The 18,530-nt window shown below is 47.9% G+C and overlaps 1 long non-coding RNA gene across 1 annotated transcript; it reads right to left on the minus strand.

Moving 5' to 3' along the window:
• Positions 1-2,536: 2,536 nt before the first annotated feature.
• Positions 2,537-2,990, minus strand: LOC127059717 (uncharacterized). Its single transcript, XR_007777802.1, has 2 exons — positions 2,758-2,990; positions 2,537-2,631 (listed from the first exon to the last, which is right to left on the minus strand). It is a non-coding gene; the product is annotated as an uncharacterized LOC127059717 (long non-coding RNA).
• Between the last annotated feature and the right edge of the window lie 15,540 nt (positions 2,991-18,530).

Below are 18,530 nucleotides of genomic sequence, written 5' to 3' on the forward strand. Positions count from 1 at the left end.
AATGGTACTGTCAGCCCCTTGGGAGAGCTTGAGGTGGTGTTTGGAGAAATCCCCCTTGTTGAGGGGACAGTCATGGACAAAGAATTGTTTTGGCCAAGGCACAGAGTCCATGGAGCCATCAGGAAAGAGGAGAAAGCAGCTGAAATTTTGAAAAAAAAACATAAAACCTTATCTAATAATGGTGGGAAATAAAGAGCTTATGTAAGAGAGCAATTTTTCCACAGTTCCCAAGCAGGAATTATCTGGTACATGATTCAGAACCATCACAGACGTGTAGATTTTGGGCATGAGCTCCCAAACCCATTCTGGAACCAGCCAAAGGAGATTTGCAAAAAGGAGGACGTCGCCTTTCCTTTTTTTGTGCTTTCAGCATCGATGTGCGCGAGCGCTCGGAGCAGCAGCTACAGAGCTGCTGGAAAGTTTGTCACCATAACACTGCCTGTTTATGCTTTGTGGGGATGAAAGAACAGCTTTCTTCAATTAGGCTTTGTACTTGAGCTGGCAGGCGGGTGCCGATTGTCTCAAACTCCACCTCTCGGCCCGGCCAGGCCCGGGGAGCCGGCGCAGGCCGCGCCCGGCCCTGCTGCGGATCAGAGCTGCTCACCATGGACAAAGTGGGAGAAATCCCGCTGGGAACAGCGGCCACGGGCACTCAGGTGGGCTCACTCCTCCAGCCTGCTGGAATTTTCAAAGCGCAGGATGGGTTGGAAGGGGCCTTTAAAGGCCTTCTCATCCACGGTGAGCAGGGACTTCTTCCACTAGGCCAAGGTCCTCAGAGCCCCATCCAGCCTGACATTTAGTGTTTTGTTTCCAGGGATGGGGCATCCACCACCCCTCTGTGCCAGGGCCTCACCACCATTGCATCAATTTTCTTCCTCATACACACCTGACTCACCCCTGTTTCAGTTTAAAACCATTCCCCCTCATTCTCTCCTTTCTGGATGCTTTTCCTCTTCAGTCCCTGCTCCATGCACCTGCAAGTGGCTGGCATAGCACGGAGAATCCTGCTGGTTCCTAAAGAAGAGTTCAACCTCATTTCAAAGCGTTTTGAAGTGGTGGTGCAGGGACAGCAGACTCTTTCCATTGACTCGGGCAAGTTTTGAGTAGGTTGCCTGGATACCTGGCTATGGAACATAGCATGTGTGAGCAGCCGATGGATATCTCTTTAATAAGAAACAGGGCATGGGGAGGGAGCTGCCTCAGTGCCAGTGTGGATTTATAAGGCCCTGACTGCTCTGTGTCAGGCAGATTTGCAGATTGGGGAATTTGGAGGGGGTTTATGGCTCGCCGGAAGCTGATAGCAAAGCCGTGGCAAAAAGTCAAAATGCACCACCCATGGCAGCCCTTCATGGGGAAAACTGACTTATAGAACAGGATCTAGAGAGTGCTGTGATTTTGCCTAAAAGCTCCTGAAGGATGAAATGCATTTCCTGAATTAAGACATGACAGAGAAAAAATTACGTGGAGACCCTGAGATGAATGAATGATGATTAATAACAATTAAAATCAAATATACATCATGACACTCAAGCAAGTTCACATAAGATGCCAACAGCTCCCTGCTATTTGTCATCTCTGTTATTTGTCATCTGTCCTTTCCTGCTTGCATCTTTTACCATAATCACCCTATAAAAAGAGAGATTACAGAGAATGTCCACCTGTCCTACCCCCTGCCAGGGGCCAGCCCTGCAGTGTGACCCTGGGCTGTCACACAGCTGAAATTCCTCTGCTGAAGCCAGAACTGATCACGGTGGCTTTTTCCATGTGCCAAAGAGAGATTCACCAAAGAGAGATTCACCAATGGAGAAAGATTAATATGGTTTTTTGCACATGTTCTATGCTGACCCTCTCAGCAGGATTCTCCCGAGGTCGGGGGTGGGTGGGTAGTGAGCAGTGTTGGGGCATGAGGAGGCAGCAAAATCGTGACCCAGGAGAGGAGCTCTGCTTCTTCATGGCACTTGGAGGTTAATTGTAAATCCTTTCCCTGAGAATAAACACAAGCACCAATGCTGCGAGACCCTGCTCAGCCTCGGGAGAAAGAACTGCTCTTCATGCTCTGAACTCAGACTCTGATTATTTACTTATTTCCTTACGGGCTCAAAATATTTCTCAACAATAATCAAGGGAGAAACAATGGCCCGTTCACGGGGGCACTGAGCTCTCCCTTGTCCCAGGTCCAAGTGGGCATTGCTACTGAGAACTGCATTGACCCGGGGCTTGGCAGACCCAGGTGCAACATCCTTCTCTCCTGGGGATTTCCAGCCTAACCCTGAGCCAGGTAATTGGGCAGCTAAATCCCTTTAAAAGTCCGGGCCCTTTCCTCAGCTCCTTTACTGTAATTCCTCTTCTCACAGGTGGGTTGTGAGATTAAACACATGAAAGACTCGGAGGCACCAAACGCCGCGGTGATGAGACCCATCTGACAGAGAGATCAGCTAACCCAGGGCAGCCGAGCTGGAAAATGCCTTAGATTTTTCTCCCCGACAGCAGGATGGCCTTGTGGATAATTGATTTCCCCCTCGGAAGGCTTGAAGTATATTTTTAGGGAATGCAAACATTTTTATTTTCACTGCCTATTTTTCTTTCCTCCTCAATAAATGGCTTTTCCTCTGCACAGGCTGGCCAGCTGCTCTGAAAATTCAAGGAAAAAAAAAAAAAAACCTCATTAACTTTCCCAAAGCCTTAATTGTCCCATTTATTTCAGAGCAGTAGGAAAGCCCATCTTTCAGTGGCTCCCTCGCCCTGCTAACAACTCACCGTAATCCTTTCCATAATCCCCAGGAATGCCGATCGCTCCGGCAGAGTTTGATTCTCCTTGCTGATGAATTGCAGGGTATTTTATATCCTCTTGTCACAACCCCCTTCTCCTGCCTTTGCTCTTTCAGCAAGGAAAGTCACTTTTATGTTACCCATCTGGGCTTCCCCCACCATCAGAGGCTTTTTTTTTTTCCTCTTAGGTACACAAAAGCAAATGTTCTGGGAGCTCTTTAAAATACCTGAGCAACTGGTAGTAAATGAGTAATTTCCTGTTGTTCTAACCTCTTTTTTTTCAGCCCAGTAGTTATCTTAGCTTGGCATGTCAAGATAGTTGCATGATCTTCAGTGTTTGTGTGGATAAACATTATCTCAGCTCATTCCTGAGCTGATCAAACTGATTTTATAAACAGCCTTTGGTAGTGGAAAAAGGACTGGGGATTTTTTTTTCCTTTCTTCTTCCTTTTTTTTTTTTTTTTTCCATTTATTCCAGGATTTTGGTGGATGTTGGCATGCAGGAAAACTACTGTATGTGTGTTTGCATTGCAGAAAGTGCAAATCTGTCCATTTGAATCTTTTTTGAGTGAGCACAGTGGGCAAACGAGGTGGTTTTGGAATGATCTCATCCCAGGATCCCGGCAGAAAACAGCCCGTGTACATAGCAGAGTCTGGAATGTGAGCAGGACCTCATTCATAAACTTCCTTACCGTTTCTTTACACTCAAAGGCAGGAATAAAAAGCAGCCAAAACAAGCAGAAATTGTGTTCTGGAGTTAACCAAATGAGAAATTATATAGATGCACTTTTTAATTTTATTGTATTATTGAATTGAGATACTTTTCACCATCTGGAGGAGGCTTGCTGTGGTGATACATTCATTCTTTCTCTTGGATCAGACTGGAAACTTTATTAAGCTTTTTTCATTTCTTTGTTCTAAACCTATTTTTTTGTGATAACACCTCAGTTTTCTACCACCTGCCCTGTTTCAGTGAAAATACAGATCTTGAAAAATGTGTTATAAGGGGTGCTATGAAAAGACTGGAGCTCAGAGGCCTAAACTCAGTTACAGAAGGTTTTTAATTAAAGCTGTTAAATAGCAAGGGGATAAAAACAATTAAATATTGTACTTTTTACGAACAAAAACACCTTAGGTCTTCATCCTCCAAAGCAGGGAGGCAGTGAGCAGGTATATACAGCTGAGGTCATCCTGCTGTGCTGGAGTGAAGATGAAATCAATTCAGGCTTCAAAATCTGGCTGAGAGGCTCCTGTTCTCTCCACCTGGCTCCCTGGTGGCCTTGGCCAGAGGTCACCAAACAAGACCCAGGCAAATCTGGGCTCCTCAGGCATTTCCCTGGTGAAATACAGTATTTTTTAAGGCACATTTGGAGCTTCAGCCAGATGTGAGTTCCACCATGCTAAGCAACATTTTCACTGCTTTTAAGTCCTTTTTGTCAGCTTGGCAGTAAAAATTGGGCTGGATGATTATTGCAGCCACTGGAAGAATTTTTCTGTGGTCTAATATAAGTGCAACCAAGGAACTCTGGCATGTGCCTCCAGCAACTTGGATTTCCAAGTGGTCTTACTTTTCAGTGCTGGACACTCCCAGGAGGAACTGAGTTTCCAAGAGAAGATGACAGTGGGTGTATTCAGTCCAACACAGCTGTAGGTACGGTACAAACATGCAATTAGAGACAGTTCCTGCCCTGGAGAGCTTGGAGCCTAAATAGACAAACAGATCATCTCCAGATGGTAGGGGCTGAGGGTGAGTTGGTGGGAGAGCGAGTGAGTGCGTGGCACTTCTGCTGCTGGATGCACACAGATGGTCAAAAGGCAGGGGAGAGAGAAGAGCCTCAGGCCTTGCACAGGGAGCAGGGAGCTAGGATTTCCTGCAGAAAGCCTGCAGGGGTGGGGCTGATATGATGGCTGCAAGGCTGGTTACTGCAAGGGATGGGGAGAGCTGGAGGAGGGAAGGGAAGGAAGGGAAGGAAGGGAAGGAAGGGAGGAAGGGAGGAGGAAGGGAGGAAGGGGAGGGAGGAGGAGGAAGGGAGGAAGGAGAGGAAGGAGGAGGAGGAAGGAAGGAAGGAAGGAAGGAAGGAAGGAAGGAAGGAAGGAAGGAAGGAAGGAAGGAGGAAGGAAGGAAGGAAGGACGGAAGGAAGGAAGGAAGGAAGGAAGGAAGGAAGGCCATTTATAGCAGCTTCCTCTGAAATGCAGGGGGGCTGCCAATGCGTGTCGATGCCTGGTGGTGAAGAATGGATGTGATTTAGCTTTATTAGACACTCGGGAATGTGCTGTGGAAAGGAGGATTGATGGAGAGGGCATAGATTTTGGCCAATCTGTAAATGAGGAGCACAATGGTAAAGGGCTTTTCCACCTCTCACCATTGCCAGCCTAGAGAGGGGGACTTCCATCCCAAACCAGGTTGCAGATGAGGTGCTGGAGGAGAAACCCTCCAAAGGGAACTACAGGCAGCCATGCCTGGCTCAGAAAGTCCCTGATCTGCAAATATTTGGGAGCTGAATAGGTTCAGCCTGGTGTAGAGAGAGGTGTCCCTGCCCATGGCAGGGGAGGGGTGACCTTTAAGTTCCCTTCCAACTCTTAACATTCTGTGATTCTTAGGGGAGCTTATACAAATCTCATACTCTTTCCCAGGCCTGTAGAGGCTTTGGTCTCTTCCAGAGGCAGGATATTTGATGGCATGACCCAAAGGATTGCTCCTGCTCCCTGTCACTTCCCTGCCTTGGTCACCTCAGCCTCCCCTTGGAGGGAATGCAGCCGAAGTACAGAAACGACTGGTTGCCCAGGAAAACATCTGAGGATTTATTTCATACCACAAGCACTGTAGGTGGCTGTAAGGCTTGGGAGGATGTAGATGAGAAGGATTTGTGGGGAAGTGTTGAATGGTGGCCAGAACAATAAAAACTAAGAAGAGAGAGGCACCTGTCCAAGTAGGGCTTCACCAGAGTGGGACAAGGAGGAAAGCATCCACCAGGCATCAAATGCCACATGGTTCTGTGCTGAGTCCAAGAGTTCACCACCAAACATGGGAAAACTCTCATGTTTAACTTGGCAAGAGGTGAGCTGATTTAACTGGTATAGCAGAGATGTAGTTGTGCAGAATAAATCAATGGGCCACAAATTACACAGGAAATTTGGGTCTGGCGTTCAGGGTTGAGGAAGGTGGGAAGATGAAGGAAGTAAAACCTGATACCTTTTTAAATATTGCTTCAGGGTAGAGATGACCTTGCTGTAGTTCTTTCAAATTCCCTATAGAAAGGACAGGAATGCATAGCAAGCCACCCTTCTCCAACAGGTATCTGGTGACACAGAGAGCAAAATTGGAGCAGGCAGGATGAAAGACAAGGCAGTAATAATCACAGTCCTTTGGATTAAAAGGAAATTATACCAAGATAGGAAGATTTAGATACGATGAACCCATCTAGGCAAATGGGCTAAATTTCTAGGGGAAATATTAACTAGATGAGGGTTCTTACAAGCTGTAACTGGAGTGAGACCCATCAATACTTTCATCTGACAAAGTGGCTGGCTCAACTTGTGCCATGTCAAGGCTCTGCATGCACTTGGCTCTTACCAGGAAAGCTTCTAAAAATAGCAGCTTTGCCTGCTTCACACTCACTGTCTTCAGATTTTTGTAAGTTGAACCTTTTAAACTAAAAAGAAATACTAATTATCAACTAAGTACCATCGTGCAAATCAGAGATTGTAAAGCCAGTGAGGACAAAATGAATGTCTGAAAGATCTCCTTTGAAAAGACATTCAGTGTCAAATAAAAACTCTGGATAGCTGAAAATATGTCACTTGAGGCAAATGGGAAAAATACACACCTGGGTTCTGGTCAAAAATATGTTTAGTTGCATTTTCAGCAAATGAATCTTCTTTTTTGTTTGTGTTCGCTTGTTTTTCTTCTAATGCATTTAACTTTCCATCTTCCCTATAACCCTATTCCATCTAGTCTAGACTGAATTTCCAACTGCCTTGTGATTTGATTAAGTTGAGCTAATTCTCATCAGATGATTTGAAAACAACCCCATTCAGCTTCTTCAGATACCTTAGCAAGCTGATCCCTACCTACTTGCAACTGCCTGGGATCACTTCTGATAATTCAGATCATCTGTGATGCCTTTAGGGGCTGATCCAAATTCTGCTAAACCAGCTCAGAGGTTTGCCCTGGTCTAATAGGCTTTGGACCAGCCTCCAGCCTCTCCAAAACAGCAGGTCATATATCTGACTGAAGGTAAAATGTTTGGCTAAGTGCCTACAAAATGCATTGTAATACAAGCTGGGGATAATCAGAAGACAAATTTTGTGTATGTGCAAAGTATTAGTGCCCTTAATGATAAAATGCTCGTGCTTGACATAATTTTTGGAAGAGGCTTGGAAACAGCAGGCTGGAGCTGCTTTCCACATGGGAATACCTTGCAGGCAGTAAAGAGCAGATGGAAAAGATCAGCATGGAGGGAATGAAGTGCTCTTCATGCTGCAAACCCCAGAATCCGTGGTTGTGAGCTACTGACACTTTGTTATGAACTCTTTGCCCTAAGCAGGCATCCTCCCAGCCCTGGAAAAGCTTTCCTGACAGGGACAGGCCATGCTCATTGTCAGCTGAACTTGTTTAGGGAATGTCTCTGGGCAATCTGCTGGCTCTCCCTCAGGGGATTCTTCATTCCCCTGCTCCCTGAAAACCAGAGAGCTGTGTGGTCCCTTGCCCTGCAGCAGGACACAGCTGATGTCTCAGGGACATCATTCTCTCACCACCTATGGCAAGATCATGGGCAGGCACCTGAGCACATGGGGACAGGAATGGTTTTGTGTCCCCACAGTCTGCCCAGCTCTGTCACACCTCAGAAACTCACATCTGGTGATGCTGCAGTGCAGTCTGCACCCTCCTGAGCTGCAGGACTGGAGCCACCAAGTAATTCAATCAAGGGAGCTTTAGGACAGAAGGAAATCATGGTGGAATTCAGAAAAGGTCTGTCCACACTGAGGCAATCAGCTCATGGTTTTGGCAGAGCCCTTTGTATCAGCAGCAATGCCTAATCACTAAACAGATGGGCTGAAAAATCACTTTGTGATATGGATGGGCTGTGAGGAGAAGCATATTCCTAAAGCAAGGCCGTGGATGTTCATTCAGAGTTTTTCCAGAGGGCTGCCTTGTCTGGGGCCCAGCTGAGCCAGCAAATGGGTCTGTCTCCCTGTTCCTGAAGTGCACATCCCTGAAAAGCTGCCACTAAGTGCTCCAGCCCTCTCCTGCAGCCCAGGAGAAGGTGGCAGACAGTTGGTGACTGCCTTACCTGTGCTGTCATCCCATAGAGATGGGATATTCTGGCAGTGACTGTGGTTCTATACCAGGGTTTTGCCCAATTTTTGTTGTCCAGAGGTTTGGTTTCTTTTTTTCATGCACCCAGCTGGCACAGACATGTTAAAGTGACCTGTTCAATGCCCTATTTTGTACTTGATGGCACTGCAGGTTTCTGTCCTGTCTAATTTTTTGGCACATTCCAGCAGCCCCTTGAATTATTCTAATTCAAAAATCAAAAAATCATTACCAATAGGAGCTTTTGCTACTGTTATTGCTTTTGATAGCAATGCCAATTTAAAAATCTTCAGTCCAGTGAGTATCTTTAAATGCCCAAACTCATGTTTATTAAATTTCCCTTCTTTCCTTCATGAGTTTCTTATTTTATTATTTTATTTACTGTGTTCCCAGCTATAATCCAGCTCTTCACTGTGTGAATTGCAGCAAAAAATCACCTCAAAACCTTAGAGAAGCCAAAAAACTCTATCTCTGCTCTACCAAGGAAAGAGAAGGTTCTGAAGGATGTGGTGCCTCACCATGAGTTGCTTCAGGACTTGAGTTGCTGAACTTCTGCATCCTTCATCTACAAAGTCCTTTCCCTTGGACCAGTCCTGGAGTGATCTCACCCCCAAGGAATGCAACATCCTTCTTAGAGGCACAGTATGGATAAGTGGCTGGGAACAGATGCTTGGTAAAACAAGGAGACCAGGGAGTTCTCAGCAAAGCTGGAACAGATGTTGTTCCACAGTGACATTGTTCTCCCCTGGAGTCTATTTACTGATGTCTCAAAAAAAAAAAAAAAAAATCTGATTTTTGTACAGATTTTTATATTTTCCTGCATCTTCTTATCCAACTTTGCAACTCTTCCTGATGATCCAGGCATCTCCACAAACTCCTGCAGGAGCAGCCACACTGGGCTGTGCATTTCACCTGCAGTGTCACATCTCTTGCTGGAATTTGCTATCGTGGTGGTCCCATGGAAAATATGACAAAACTCTTTAGGAATAACTGCTCTGCCTGGCAGGGTTTTGCCATTCCATGTCCCAGTTAATGTTGTGCAGGTGCCTGAATGTCCAAATGCTCCTTGAGTTCTGTCCTGATCTGTGGCCACTTCCCTGGGGAGCCTGTTCCAGGACCAACCACCATCTGGGGAAAGATCCTTTTCCAAATATTTCATATTTTCCTAATATCAAAGCTAATCCCTACCCCCAACACAACTCTAGGCACCCCAGTTCAAGTGATTTTGAGTAGTTTGGGGCCAAAAGGCCTTTTTTTTTTCTTTTTTTTTCTTTTTTTTCTTTTTTTTAAGCAAGGAATCAGGACTCAGAGGCTTTGTGTGTTTTCATCATGGTCAGATTCCTTCTCAACTCTGCCCATCCAGGGAAGTTGAGCTTCATATGCCAGCAAACAGAAACATCCTACTGGTAAAAGTCTGGCAAGTTAATTGATTGTTGGCACATCCCAGCCCTCCCATGTGTCTGGGAGGACAGGAGACCAGAGTGGAGTCTTCCCCCTGGAGAGAAACCAGGCAACACCCAATCACCTCCTCTACAAGGACACACAGCAGGTGCTGTTGGCTTCAGAAGGGACTACAAAAGATTTATGAGGTAGATCAGCAAACCCAGGGTGACCTTATCAATAACCAAACTCACTGCCTGCAGACTATGATCCCCACCTCACCTTCTGCTGTGTTGTTTCACGAGCAAAGCTTGGGAAAGCCCAGTGCTGGAGAGGACACATGGGAATATTCAAACCTTCAGAAGGTGTAGGGATAAAATGAGGGGTAATGACTTCAAACTGCTGGAGGGCAGGGATGGATGGGATATTGGGAAGGAATTCCTGGCTGGGAGGGTGGGGAGGCCCTGGCACAGGGTGCCCAGAGAAGCTGTGGCTGCCCCTGGATCCCTGGAAGTGTCCAAGGCTAGGATGGACAGGGCTTGGAGCAACTTGAGATAGTGGAAGGTTTCCCTGCCCATGGCAGGGGGTGGAATGAGATGGGCTTTAAGATGGGTTTAGCTTTCCAAACCAACCCATTCCATGCATCTTCCCTCAGTGGCTCATGTTGCAGCTCTCCTTCAAGGCTGAAGATCTTTTGGAGATCCCACCTGGACTCTCAGCTGGCTGGCAGCTTTCTCTTCCTGGCATCAGGCAAGTGATTTGAATTTTGCATGACTTCTGATTTCTAGAATAAGAATCCTACAGTTTTAAGGAGCTGTTTTCCAACAGCTAAGGTGTGTGAGGTACTCCTGTTAGGATTGTGGGTCAGGAAAGCATCATGACTCAGGGGAAGAGAAACATCCTCATCTTTTGAAGTGTCACTGGAGTGAATACACACAGTAAAGCAAAGGGGTCAGCAAAACCCACATGACAAACAACAGTAAATACTGGAGAGCAGCAGGTACTTGTGCAGAAGCAGAAACCAATGCAGAGGCAAGCAGACAGCTCAAATTCACGAGCCGAGATAAACCCAAAGCAGAGCTTGACCTGCCTTGATCACAACCCAAGGAAGACTTTTATCAGATGTGTTTAAACAAATCCCTTCGGTGATTCCTGACTTGTGTCAAGGGAAAAATATATTTTGTCCCTGAAAGAAAACTCTTACAGCTCCTTCTAAACTCACCAGTAAATCAAGACAAGCTGGAGATCTCAACTTGGCAGCCTCTGGTCTTCGTTCTCTTTGCTCAGCTGAGGGGGGGGGGTCTCAGCTTTTGGGGGCCTGTCCTTGTGCAAAGCAGCAGGACCAGCTCTGCACAAGGCCCCTGCAGTGCAGGGGCATTTGGAGGAGCAGACTGGCACTGCCCAAGGTCCCAAAGTGGGTGCCATGGCCAGGAGCCTCTCTCTCCCCCCACGCTGCCTGTGGTCCCACTGACTCTTGCAGGGCAGCACCAGCATCCACCAGCCAGGGACTAACTTTGCTCAGCAGCAGTTTCAATGTATCTGGGGACTAAATTAATATAAATTCAGTCCCCAAACAGACTGTGACACTCTCAGACACTGGCAGGGAACCAGACCAGTTCCAGATCAAGCTCCATGCCAGAACAGAAGTTCTTGCAACTCAAGGAGCCCAAAAGATCAGTCAAGACTCAAAACATGAACTCAAACTGTTCCTCCTTGTCTTCCACTGTGGAGACTCATTCAGGGGAGTGCCAAGAATCTGGAATGGAAGGGAATCATCTTCACAGATGCAATGAATTTCTCCAGGCAGCAGAACTGGTGGCTGCAAAGAGATTTTCAGATATGGTCACACAAATGGTCTGAATCACCTCTGGCTTGGATCAGGAATAGTGTGGAAGCAGAACCAGGACAATGACTGTCCCCTGTTGTGGGCACTGATGAGGAACCTTGAATAATGGGGTCAGTTCTGGGGTCCTCACTGCAAGAAAAAAATTACAGAATCATGAAAAGTCTTCTGAGGACCTGGAATGTGTCCAGAGAAGGGAATGGAGCTGGGAAGGGGCTGGAGCACCAGGAGCAGCTGAGGGAGCTGGGAAGGGGCTCAGCCTGGAGCAAAGGAGGCTCAAGGGGCCCTTGTGGCTCTGCCCAGCTCCTGCCAGGAGGGGACAGCCGGGGGGTCGGGCTGTGATCCCAGGGAACAGGGACAGGACAAGGGGAAACAGCCACAAGTTGTGCCAGGGGAGGGTAAGGTTGGACATCAGGAAGAATTCCTTCCCTGAAAGGGTGGTCAAGCACTGGAAAGGGCTGTCCAGAGAGGTGTAGGAGTCACCACCCCAGAGGTGTCCAAGGAATGACTGGAATGGCCCTCAGTGCTCTGGGCTGGATGACAAGGTGGAGATTGTCCAGAAGTTCTACTCTGTGATCTTGGAGGCCTTTTCCACCCTCAAGGATTTTGTGATTCCAGGAAATAATCACCCCTGAAACACAGAAGGGGAAGAGCAACAGCACAACCCTGCCTTGTGTCAGCACAAAGCCCCCACCATGATCACAACCCCATGCCCTGACCTCCCGTGGGGCCACATCCATCCCACCCGCTGCCCCTCAGAGGATGTAAGCACTGACACTCTGCCCCTCAGGCAGGATTTCATCTTCCCAAGATTATCCCAGGCTCCCACTTGGCCACCCCATGGCCCCATCCCCTGCTGGGTGCCATCAGCCCGTGTGACTTTACAGGGGTCAGGTGCTGCACTCCCGTAGCCTCTGTCTGGAGTTCACAGCTATAAATAGGGGCTTTCATAAGGCACTGCCTGCACAAGTCCTGGCACAAACAGTGTGGAGCACTCTGAATGAGCAGGGTTTGATGGGAAGAGCTTGCTGCCCGCCTGGTTTGGCAGACCCCACAGCCCTGTTTGGGATTAAACACTCAGATATCCAGCAGAACGAGCTGTTAGCCTGGCTGAGGCCATTCCAGCTTATTTCATAAGTGACTTAGACAGATGTTTAAAGGATTTATGTAAGGTTGGCTGAAGTCAAACACAGGTGTAAGAGATGAAAGGGGAATGGGAAAAATGCACTGTGATGATCATTTTTCCATTTCTCTATTTTTTTTTCCCTGGCTGTTGATTCTAGTGCCCTTTCCATGCAATGTCTGTGCTGTGAGTCACTGAGAGAAAAAAAAAACAAAACTATTTTTATTTACTACCAGTAAGGAATGAGGTTTTACACAAAGCTGTGCTGTAGCTGTGCTCTCTTCTCCTGTTTCAGCTCTCCAGTTTATTTTTGCTCTACTTCATCTGCTTTCTGTTCACAAGATGTGCTGAGCAGACATTGCCACTCTGAGGAAGGGGAGAAAATTAAAGATGTGGAAATTCACTGCAGCCTGCTCATTTTTTGCCTTTCCCAGCATGTAATACATGAGTCTCATGCCTGCCTGTGCCAGCCTGGCCTCTGGATATCTCCAGTGGTTATGGAATAAGCCTTCACATCTTCTTGGGTGGTTCTGGGGCTCACCAGGGTGGGTCAGCAACAAAGGAACTGCGCTGTGGTTCTTTAAGACCTCTCACACATCACTTGCAGCCTTCCCCAGGGCACTGCACAAGGATTTCATCCATGGGGTGAAAGTCCCACCTCACATCAGGTTCTCGGTCCCAACCCAGCTTGGCACCCAGCGAGGGAGGCTCCAGTGCAGAGGGACAGACAGGAAAGAGCTTCTGTAGCCCTGGGGTGGACCAGAGTGGGTGTCCTGCAGCATCCCTCTCTAAGGAAATCCCCACACCTGACTGAGCGGGGACTGTGGGACAAACACAGCCCTGCCCACTGCTTTTCCAGACCTCGTGGACTATCTCATGCCATCCTAATGGGCTCTCTGTGGATTCTAAAGGGTGCCTTGGGATCAGGCCTTGAAATAACACCCATAAATCCTCCACAGGCATCTGTGATTCCATCCAGAAAACAATTACTCCCTCCCAGCTTTCCAGGTGCATGAGTCAGTGTTCCTTGACATGCTCTGGACACATCTTGGGCACAGGTCAGGTCTGGAGCCCTGAAGTGGTGATGGGTATTTCTAGGGGATATTTTGGTGTCTGATCTATCAAATGGTACCTGGGAAGAAAAGGCAAATCCCTGGGATCACCTTTGGGGATGAGCCATCAACCTCTGTTAGCTGGGAGCATCCAAAGGGTGGATGGCTGTGAAACAGTGTCTGCCTTTCCCAACCCTACTTTATGTGCCTCCCTTTTGCATTTTGCATTCTCACCTTTACAGAAAAACCTGTTCTGTGGCGGTGCAAAGGCCAAGGAGGAAGACAGAGAAGACTTTGGTCTCAGAAATGCTTACCAGAGAAGCGAGGGAGAAGAGAGCACAGCTCGTGGTCAAATCCACAGGAATCATTCCCCCTCATTAATTATGGAGCCCAAAACCCACAGGTAAAGGCAGAGCATCCCCATCCTGCAGGGAGGGCTGGAGGCACCAGGGCAGCCGGGGAAGGTCATCGGCGGAGGCGGCGGCAGCGCCAGGAGCTGAGCTCACATCTCCCGGCTCCCCAGCCAGTCCCCGACCCACAGGGCCATTTTTTCCTCTCCGTTCTGCCTCATTAGCACCAGTAAGCACTTCTGTCATCAGGGACACGCACACTCTGGTGGGGAGTGTAACAGAAATGCCTATTAATAAATGAAATAATACTTTCCAGTTTTCAAGGCTCTCGGTGGCGGCCGCTCAGCAGCCCTGGCTGAGTCAGGCTCTTTTATTTACACCCTCAGCCCTGCCAAACCTGTTGTTTGCCATGGCCTGGGCTTATCCAGGCTGCTGAAGGATTGCCTGGAGCTGGCCACGCAGGCAGCCCCAGATGGGGACCCGGGAGCCAGCGATGCCGGTGGTGCAGCAGGGATGGATGGATGGATGGATGGATGGAAGAGCAGGCGGCGGAGAAGGGGCCCTGGGCTGGGCTGTTCCAATGGCAGGACAGGGGCAGCTCCATAACAAATGTTTTGTGTTAGCCCTGAGAGCCTCCAGCCCCATGGTGGGGATCCGTGTGCCGGCACGGAGCTGGGGCTGGGGCAGAGTTATTGCTCCATTCTCCTCACAACAATGTCACACCGCAGGACGTGTTTTATGGGGACATTAATCCACACAGCAATGGCCTGACTGCGTCTCACCACCCGAGGTGTGTATTAGCTGCCTCTATAACATAGACTCCAGTGTGTTTTATTGCTGTCCCAGCATAAATCCTGGGGTTTAGAACCTTTTAAAACTCTCCTGTTAAGCTCTACTCTTCCAGGTCCCAATCCAGATAATGGTGGAAAAGCCCCAAGCCTCTTCACCCTCATCCTGTCTCTCAGTTGATGCCCAAGTCAGCTCAGGCTTTGCAGACATCAGAGCTGTTCTCCTCCTTTTCCTGGAGGAAAACAAGGAAAACAAAGGGATTTGCTATGTTCCTCTTTCTCTTCCATTCATGCCACAGCTATTGAGACTGAGTGCAATGAGTTTATCTTGTTGGCCAGGGCACCCATCACTGCATCCAAGACCTTTCTGCCACCAGCACCTGAGTTGCCATCACCTTTTGTATCCCTGAGAGTCAGCTGGTAGCTGCTCCCTCTGTCTCTCTAGTCCTTTCTGAATCTATGACTATAAGAAGGATTACCAGGAAAGGAAAGTGCTCTGCTCTTAGGAGGGATTTATATTGTGAAGACAGAAAGGGAAAAAAAAAAAAAAAGAAAAGAAAAAACCCAAAGTAAATGTTCTGGTGAAACAGAGCTAGAAATGATCAGGACCTCTCACCTGGCCTGTGTGCCATCTGTGAGGAGCCTGTGACATCACTGTGCCCCAGGGCCACTCTGCCATAACACAGGGGGCTGAGCTTTTACGGCTCTGCTTTTACCTACAACTGCAGAAGTCCTCTTGGGAACTGCCTCCCCAGCCTGTTTCATTTCACTTTTCACCAAACTGCCTCCATCCACTGCACAAGGATCAGGCTGACCCCTGTGTTTGCCTTTTCTTTCCCCCATGCCCAGCCATCCCCTTTGGGAAGGTGGCACACTGTGGCCATAGGGGGTTGGTTTTCAGCTGCCTCACACTTTTCCCATGCTCATCCCACCCAGCTGGATCCATCCTCCCCTTTCTGGAGGAACAACCTGGAGCATTCCTCACCCCAGAGACCTCCCCACCTTTCCTAGAGTAGTAATTTCCTTCCTGAGGCCCAAATTGCATTAACTCATTAAGGCTGCACATTTTGACCCATCTGCCACTCTTGACAGGTCCCCACTTAGCATTTGACAGGAATGTCAGCAATTCAGATGCCTAATGAAAGCAGGGAAGGGTTTGTCACTCCTACCATGCCAATGGCTAAATTCCCTGTCCCTCTGCACTCCAGGGAATGCCAGGCCACAGGATGCTGCCCTTTCCCTGCAGTGGGAGGTGAAAATGGCACCAGCCATGGGATAATTTGATAGGGAGAAAAGACTTGGTGTTAGAAATGTGATTTGCAGAATTTGTTGTTGCCTCATCCCTGGAAATGTCCAGGGAAAGGCTGGATAGGGCTTCGAGCAATGTGGAATAGTGGAAGGTGTCCCTGTCTATGGCATTGGTTTGGAATAGGATGAGCTTTAAGGTCCCTTCCAATCCAACCATTCTGTGATTCTATGATTTGACCACTCTGCCTTGGACTTCCCAGATGAGCAGGACAGACTTTGGGGATCCTGCCATCATCCCAACAGCAGCAGAGACTGTGACAGTTTGCCTTAAGTCATCTCTGACAAACACTGGCATTAATTCTTGGCAATTCTCTGTCACCCTGAAGGAAAGCTTTAAGGAACAAAATGGTCACCCATTAAACAAATACCCTGGAAATCCTGAGAGCAGGGGCTTCTGTCTGGGACCAGAATTATTTTATCCAACATTCACCTTTAGTCTGGTGGTCACTCAGCTCAGAGAGGCTAGATCAAATTGCCAGAAAACCCTCAATTTTAGGACAATCTGTTTTGTATGTTTATGAGAACACCACAGCCTCAGACTAAATCTCTCCTGGGCAGTGCCCACCGGGGCATTATGGTTTTCTTCCTTGGACTTTCCATCCTGGAAAGTGATCAGTGTGATCAGTGTGATCAGTGATCAGTGTGTGATCAGTGATCACATGTGGGGTCTCCAGGAGAATGGCTTTTGGGGAGGTGACCAGCCTGGGTGGGGTTATGTTTGTGCCACCAGCCACAGTACTGGTGACCTCTGTTAAAGTGGTGGCAAGAGATCCCAAAAAGGGACATTTTGGAGGAGGAACAAGAGGCAAGACAAACTCACCAGTTCCAGCTTGCGTGGCTGACCAAGAACGGAATTTCCACTGACATTTATTTGAGATACCTCCTACATTAATGCAAACACTTTTTCTCTACACAAACACACTGGATTTCTAAAATTCAGTCCATGAGGAACTTTCCTGAACATGGAAACTGGACTCAACCAAATCACGCCTCTCTGCTGTCCCCATCAGTTTTAAGAGATGCTGTTTGAGGATCCTGGGGCACAGAGGGAATGTGAAACACATCTGGTGACTGAAGGCTCTGTCAGGGTTTCCTCCAGAGGCCAGTAAGCCTGGCTCTGTGTTAACTCTTATTTAACAATACTCCTGTGGAGAGGAGCAGCAGAGATCTTTTCCCATCCATTCTTGGAGGAGGTGGAGCTGCCAGTGTCATGGAGAGATGTCCCACCAGCTTTGGGGCACAGGCTGCAGAGGGAACCTCAGTACAATAGTATTCCAGGAATGAGAACATTTCTCCCACTGCTGCCCCTTGGGATGCAGAGGAGTCACCATACAAAACTCAATTCTTTTCTGGCTGGAAAAAAAAATAAAATCCTGAGCAACTGCAAGACAATAGCTGGGCCCCATTGTCTCCCCTCACTTGCAGGAGACATGTGTGGGAGATGTGTGAGGCTTCTCCTGCTGCACACTGAACTGGCAGAGTCACAGAGGGCTGGATTCTCCTCTGCTTTGTGTCCTGGGATGATTTTGGAATCAGAAATCTCACTTTAGCCATGAACAATCTGTGAAGGTCAGCTTGCTGTGCTGCTGGGTGCTTATCTGGTTTGGTTATCAGAGGGACAGAATTTTTCTCCTTCATGGAAAAGTCATTGACAAAGGAAAAAGGAAATGAAGCTGCTGTTGATGATGAAGCTTTGCCTGTTTAGTGGTGGGTTTGGCAGCTCTGGACTTGATGGACTCAATCTCAGAGATCTTTTCCAACCTTAAAAATTTTATAATTCTATCCTTCCCACCTTCTCAGTCTTGGTCACTGGCCTTGCACAATGACCACGAGATGACACTGTCCTGGCACCCAAATAGTCCCAGATGAGCCATTCCAGCTGGTTGCATACCTGCATCCCTCTCCCAAATGGCCACACCATGCACATTGCCCTTCAGCTTTTTGCCAAGCTTGCTTCATAAAAGCCAGAAAAACTGTAGAGAAAAATAGCTCCCAAGAGCTTCATCCTGCTCTGCAAGTGTGTCTCTGGTTTCTAAAGTAAAGAAAACCTCCAAGAAACAGGCTAAAATGGGGAGAGTTACTTCCAAATTCTGGATAAAAAGAAATTTTAGGCCTTGAGGTACAATAAAAGCTGTTCCAGGATGTTTAACAAGGAGCAGACTTGTAGAAGACCACCAGCACCAGGGATGTGGGGCTGAGAGCTGGGTTACCCCTGCAGGGATCTCTCCCAGCTGATCTCTTCAGTGTTCTGTGAGGAGGACATCACAGTTCTGTTGTTCTCCTTGGATAAAACCTTCTCCAGGCCTTGGACAGTGGAAGAAACAAGGACAAATCTGAATTAAGCATATTTCTAACCTTCTGCTGCAGGGGGAGGGTCCCACCTTGACCCTCACAGAATGAATGGTGTCACACCAGTGACCTCCTGACCCCAGCAGAGAGTAGGGAAAGGAAGGTCACCCATGAGCTGTGCTCTTGGTGGTGGAGGGGTCTGATGAGACCCTAAATGTAGCAGAACCTAAATCTTTGCAGGGACAGAGGAAGACTTTCCTAAATCCCAAAGCTTACAGGGTTTTCCAGCACAGCCCAAATCCAAGGCCAT

The sequence above is a fragment of the Serinus canaria genome, chromosome 5, assembly GCF_022539315.1.
Source record: "Serinus canaria isolate serCan28SL12 chromosome 5, serCan2020, whole genome shotgun sequence".
Lineage (NCBI taxonomy): Eukaryota > Metazoa > Chordata > Aves > Passeriformes > Fringillidae > Serinus > Serinus canaria.